At 43.2% G+C, this 6,590-nt stretch overlaps 1 long non-coding RNA gene across 1 annotated transcript; it reads right to left on the bottom strand.

The window, feature by feature from the left end:
* Nucleotides 1–1,040: 1,040 nt before the first annotated feature.
* LOC119868195 lies at nucleotides 1,041–5,452 on the bottom strand. Its single transcript, XR_005385956.1, has 3 exons — nucleotides 5,386–5,452; nucleotides 3,643–3,709; nucleotides 1,041–1,514 (listed from the first exon to the last, which is right to left on the bottom strand). It is a non-coding gene; the product is annotated as an uncharacterized LOC119868195 (long non-coding RNA).
* Nucleotides 5,453–6,590: the final 1,138 nt, after the last annotated feature.

Genomic DNA, 6,590 nt, shown 5'->3' with positions numbered 1-6,590 from the left:
GCACTTGGCTGGCTCAGTTGGTACAGCATGTGACTCTCAATCTCAGGGTTGTGAGTTCAAGCCCCATGTTAGGCATGGAGCCTACTTAAAAAAAAATATGGGGCTCCTGGGTGGCTCATTCGGTTAAGCATCTGCCTTCAGCTCAGGTCATGATCCCAGGGTCCTGGGATGGGTCAAACCCCATGTCCAGCTTCCTGCTCAGTGGGGAATCTGCTTCTCCCTTTCCCTCTGCCCCTACCACCCCCCCCCACCACCCTGTTCTCTTTCACTCTCAGATAAATAAGTAAAATCTTTTTAAAAATTATGAAAACTTTAAATGTATACTTTAAAAAATAACTTTGTTTTAGGTAATCCTAGACCTATTTGATTGGCAGTATCCTAAGCACTTCTTTTTTCCCCAGCTTTACTGAGATATATTTGGCATATAATATCATAGAAGTTTAAGGTGTCTCCAACATAACAATTTGATATATGTATATATTGCTAAATGATCACCATAATACATTTTGTTAACATCACGTAGTAACAATTTTTTTTCTTGTGATGAGATGAGAACTTTTAAGATCTCATCTCTTAACAACTTTCAAATACACAGTACAGTAGTGTTAACTAGTATGTACATTATGCTGTACATTAGATCCCCCCAGAACATATTTATCCTATAACTGGAAATCTGTACTTTTGACCCCTTCACCCATTCCCCAGCCCCTCACCTCTGGCAACCACCAGTTTGTTCTCTGTTTCTATGAATTTGCTGTTTTTTTTTTTAAGAATCCACATATAAATGGGCACCTGGGTGCCTCTGGTTGAGCATCTGCCTTCAGCTCAGGTCATGATCCTGGGGTCCTGGGATCAAGTCCTGCATCAGGCTCCCCATGTGGAGCCTGCTTCTCCCTCTGCCTATGTCTCTGCCTCTCTCTGTGTCTCTCATGAATAAATAAATAAAATCTTAAAAAAAACAAGAATCCACATATAAGTGAGATCATATAGTATTGGTCTTTCTCTTTCAGACTTATTTCACTTACCATAAAGTCCTCAGGGGCCACCCACGTTGTTGCAATTGGCAGGGTTTCCCTCTTTTTATGGCTGATCCCAAGTACTTCTTAGGTGCCATCTCACTCAATCTTCACTAGGCCCCTTGAAAAAAAAACTCTGTCACCCCTGTTACCAGTGAGGACACTCAGTCCCAAACAAAGCAGGTAGTAGACTTGGGGTGTCCAGCTACCTTGGGGCACAGCTGGCCAGAGGCTAACATAAGAACAGCCACTGGGGCACTCCTCTGGTCATGCTGCCCCAGGGCCTCCCAGGGTCCCTTCTCCGTGCTCACAGACCCAGCCCTGCACAGTGTCATCCCACATTCTGATGGGACACTCACCACAGCTCCTTCTCTCAGAAAACCTTCAGTTTACCTCAGTCCTGGGGAATTGCTCTGGACTCCCAGTCTGGGGCTGGAGTTTCACCTGTATCCTGGAGAATATTCAGTTCCTCCCCAACAGGGACATTATGACAGACCCCTGTGTGGTGGCAGGAAAAAGCTTTAATTTATACATCAGACCTGGTGCACTTGCAGGAAGCAGGAAAAGCCTGCTCTGAGGCAGGGTTGGGGTGCTGGTTGACAGAGTGAAAATGGGAGAGACGTAGTGTACCCAACCAAGGCCCTGTGACTATGGCTGGGGGAGTGGGCTAAAGAGACTCATAGGGGAGAAGGGGACACCTGGTGGCTGACATGTGGTGATCTGGGAACAGATATGTTAAGGGGTCCAGAAGTCCTGGTCCAGAATCTCCACTATGCACACTGTACTGCTCATGCCCCACCCCAGATGTCCACAGGAAACCATCACACTCCCTGGCTGTCTCCTACTTACCCTCAACAACTGAGGCCACTTTAATGGGGGTGGGATGGACAAGGCTGTGGACATTTCTACACTAGCTGTGGAGCTTTGTGTGAGGCATCTCCCATGTGTGTTGAAGGGTCATAATCTCCTAAATAATGTGGATACATAAGCCCTGAGTTATATAGATTAAACCACGAATATAAGACATCACACATTCTGTGTGTGTGTCTGTGGGTATCTGTGTGTGTGTGTGTGTGTGTGTGTGTGTATGAGCAACACCCACATGAATGGGAAAGGGATGAAAAAGGAGGGAGAGAAGGAAGGGAAAGAAAGAGAGAGAGAGTCAGAGACACAAAAAGAGAAGTGGAGTCAAATCGCTTCTCTGTTGGTTCAGTCATCATAGTGGTTTGGCCACTAACAGAGCCTAAAACCCATCCTAACAGTTCTAGATTCATAAAGAATCCACTTTAAGGAAGCTTCCCCTGACTCTCCAGGAGTCATGGTCGTAACTTGATACAGTGATTTAAACACATGAATAATGGAGAAATCCTGGTTTATAACCCTGACTCTTCCACTACTTCCCATCTGCATGACATTGGGCAAATCATATAACCTATGTAGGCCTCAGAGTTTCACTTGTAAGATGAGGGTGGTGGCACCTATAATCCACGCAGAGTGGTGCATGGCAAGCCTAGGGTAAATGGTAACTATTATCATCAACACTGTCAGTATTGTTATTATTATTCCCAGTGGTCATTGACTGTTGTACTTTCCTCCTTTGTGAGATGGACCTTGCTGCTCTGAGATAGACCAAATATGTTCACCTCTGTGGACCAATGTGGGGACAATAGCAGTCATCACAAGGGTTTAGAGGAGGGAAAGGAGGTATGGTACACAGAATAATGACACCACCACCCCTCCCCCACCGCGCCAGAGATGCTCACATCCTAATCCCCAGAACCTGTGAATATGTCACCTTCCATGGCCAAAGGCACTTGCAGGTGTGATTAAATTAAGCAGCCAAATGGAGAAATTATTTGGGTGTCCCCAGTGCAATCCCAAGAACCTTGATAAGTGAAAGGAGGAAGCAAGAGATTCTGTCTCCATATGACCATAATCTGGGTCACAACAAAATTTTAACAAATTTAAAAGAACAAATAATGCACTGTATGTTCTCTGGCCATAATGGAGCTAAACTAGAAATCAGTGACAGAAAAATACATAGCATATTCCCCAAATGTTTGAAAAGTAAACACGCATATATATAACCTATGGGTGCATCAAAGAGTAAGTCACCAAGCAAATTAGAAAATATTTTTGGGGTGCCTGGGTGGCTCAGTCAGTTAAGTGTCTGCCTTCGGTTTAGGTCATGATCCCAGGGTCCCTCTCCCTCTGCCCCTTGCCCCATGCTCGCTCTCTCTCTCTCTCTATCTCTCAAATAAATAACATCTTTTTTTAAACGGTAAGATTTTATCTATCTATCTATCTATCTATCTATCTATCTATCTATCTATCTATCTATCTATCTTTGAGACAGAAAGCAGAGACCACAAGCAGGGAGGGGTAGGGAAGAGCAAAGGGAAAGGGGAGCAGACTCCTTGCTTAGCAGGAAGCTCCATGAGGGGCTCGATCTTAGGACCCCAAGATCATGACCTGAGCCGAAGGCAGCCACTTAGCCAACTGAGCCACCCAGGCACCCCTCCCAAAATAAAATATTTTTAATTAAATGAAACTGATAACATAACAGAATTTGTGCTATGCGGTTAAAGCAGTGCTTAGAGGAAAACTTGGGGCATTGAATACTTACATTCAAAAAGGAAAGTTGTAGTAGAGGAAAAAGTTTTCTTTGACCCTCTTAGGGACCCTAGATGGATCTGGAAATTAATCGGACAAAGACAGATTAATAGGACAAAAGCATACAAATTTATTTAATATAGGTTTTACATGACATGGAAGACTTCATAAGGAAATGAAGACCCAAGAAACAGACCTGAGTTTTTTGTGCTAGGTTTGAAGAGTAGACAGCCGTGGAGGAATATGGTAGGTCAAGGAATATGGGTAAGTGTAGGAAACTGGGGGAAATTTAACAAGGCCTGTTCTTTCAGATTCTTCTCAGGATCCCTTTGTCTTCAAAGATAAGGATTCTGGGCAACCCCGGTGGCGCAGTGGTTTAGCGCTGCCTGCAGCCCAGGGCATGATCCTGGAGACCCTGGATTGAGTCCCACGTCAGGCTCCTGCATGGAGCCTGCTTCTCCCTCTGCCTGTGTCTCTGCCTCTCTCTCTATGTATCTCTCTGAATAAATAAATAAAATCTTAAAAAAAAAGGATAAGGATTCTCCTTTCCTCTAGGTATAGGGAGGGCACCTCTCACATGAGAGTCTTATGACCTGTTTCAAGGGGGGAAAGGTCAGAGTGACCTTCCTGCTTCTGCTGTTTTCTCAAACACCTTCACCTTAAAATATTCAGCGTGCCAAGGTGCCATATTTTGGAGTAGCATGTCCTGAGCCCCATCAAGGCCTCCTATTAATGATCTAAGCTTCTACGTTATGAAATCAGAGAAAGGCAGACTAACCTAAAGCAAGCTGAGGGAAGGAAATAGTAAAAACAAGAAATTAAATCAAGAAAAATAAAAAAAACAGGGCATCCCTGGGTGGCTCAGCGGTTTGGCGCCTGCCTTTGGCCCAGGGCATGATCCTGGAGTCCTGGGATCAAGTCCCACATCAGGCTCCCTGCATGGAGCCTGCTTCTCCTCTGTCTGTCTGTCTCTCTCTCTCTCTAATAAATAAATAAAATCTTAAGAAAAAGAAAAAACAGAATAACAATAGAAAAAAATCAGTGAAACCAAAAGCTAGTTCCTTGGAAAGATCAATAAAGTTGACAAAACTCTAGCCAGACTGACCAAAGATACAAACAAGCAAAACACAAAGAGAAGACAAATTGCCAATATCACAAATGAAAGAGACATAGAGGGGGAAATAGGGGAGTTAGTGTTTGATGGGTATAGGGTTTTGGTTTTACAAACTAAAGAGAGTTCTGGAAATGGACAGTGTAAATGTACTGTACTGTACAATATAAATGTACTCAATGCCCCAGAACTGTATGCCTAAAAATCACTAAAGTGGTAAAATTTATGCTATATATGTATTATGCCACAATTTTAAAATAAATAAGCTAATTTAAGAAACTAAGCAGTGGGGCACCTGGATGGCTCAATGGGTTAGGCATCTGCCTTCAGCTCATGATCCCAGAGTCCTGGGATCGAGCCCCACATTGAGCCCCACATCAGGCTCCCTGCTCAGAGGGGAGTCTGCTTCTCTCTCTGCCTCTGTCCCTCCCCCTCCCCCTGCTCCTGCTCTCTCTCTCACTCACACTCAAATAAATAAATAATATCTGAAAAATTAAAAAAATTAAAACTAACTGGTGGCCTGTTTCAGTGAAGGAGGGGGCCCTTTACACACAACTGCTGCAAATATTCATCCTGCCTGTCCTGGAATTGCAGGTGCCCATGACCCTAACAGGCCTGAGCCAAGCAACCTGGAGGGGAAGATACCTCTTTTTGGAATTCATCACAGGCTTCTCAGTCTCTTGATGCTCAGCAGACACATCTAGTAGTCTCTGGTCCTCCTGAGGTCTTTGTCCCTGTGACACAGAGCAATTTGTGCAATTACTTACCTTGCCTGAGACTATGATCCCAGCAGCCTAGGTAAATATCTCTTCTACAAGGTGCCCAGGTGGAGGGAGTTGACCAATCTTCATTATGACTTCTGACCCAGGCACACAGCTCCTGGTAAAAGGCTGTGATCCAAAACCTGAGCAATTAAAAAAAAAGATTTCCCACCTTTAATGGATAGACTGCTGTCTAAACAGACCAGATATCAGGGATTAATCTTACTCTAAGAAAAAAATCTCCCCACCTGTCTCCTTGCCCACACTTTCCGTTTTCCCTTTGAGTGCCTCCTTCCCCCAAATTTCTGAATCAAAACAGTCATCAGGAGACTCGGGGAAACAGATTAGATATCATCCAGTTTTTCCTGTCTTTCAGCTTGCCCCATGTTTAGCTTAGCTCACCTCGAAGAAAATGCTCCTGTACTACCACCTAAGAATTCCTGATCCCCATGAGCCATCTTTTTTCCTTTTCAAAAACATTTAGGTTATTGTCAAGGCTTGGGAATGCCAGGGCTTGTAAGGCTATGGGCAACATACAATGCCAGTGTTCTGCAAACCCTTCCACTGGGAAAGGAAAGGTGAGTTTCCAGTATTTTGTAGGAAGTTCCTATAATATTGGTATCAGAACTCAACAAGAGGAACTGAATCAGATAAACTTATGTTTATATTTTAAACATTCACTAATTTTAAAAAAGTAGAAAAGTAGATTCTTTTTGCTTTTTTACCTTTTAAACATCGTTATTGAAGTGAAGAAAAGTAGATTTTTAAGTATCTCTTGGAAATCCAGTAGCTAATTAAGAGCATTCAATATGGAAGACAAAAAAAAAAAAAAAGAGTTGAGCAAATCTTCCATAAAGTTTGCACAGATAAAAGATCTGAAACAATAAAAAGTAAAGTCTTAGGGGCACCTGGCTGGCTCAGTCAGTAGAGCATGTGGCTCTTGATCTTGAGGTTGTAAGTCCAAGGCCTGTGTTGGGTAGAGAGATCTCCTAAAAAATAAAATCTTTACAAAAAATTAAAAAATAAAGTCTTAGTAAAGATAATTTAGGATTAGCTTAAGAAAATTTCCAGGGGACACCTGGGTGGCTC

This window comes from Canis lupus, chromosome X (assembly GCF_011100685.1).
Source record: "Canis lupus familiaris isolate Mischka breed German Shepherd chromosome X, alternate assembly UU_Cfam_GSD_1.0, whole genome shotgun sequence".
Classification (NCBI taxonomy): Eukaryota; Metazoa; Chordata; class Mammalia; order Carnivora; family Canidae; genus Canis; species Canis lupus.
Note: the sequence above shows the minus strand (reverse complement) of the source record. Positions and strands in the feature narration are given on the sequence as shown.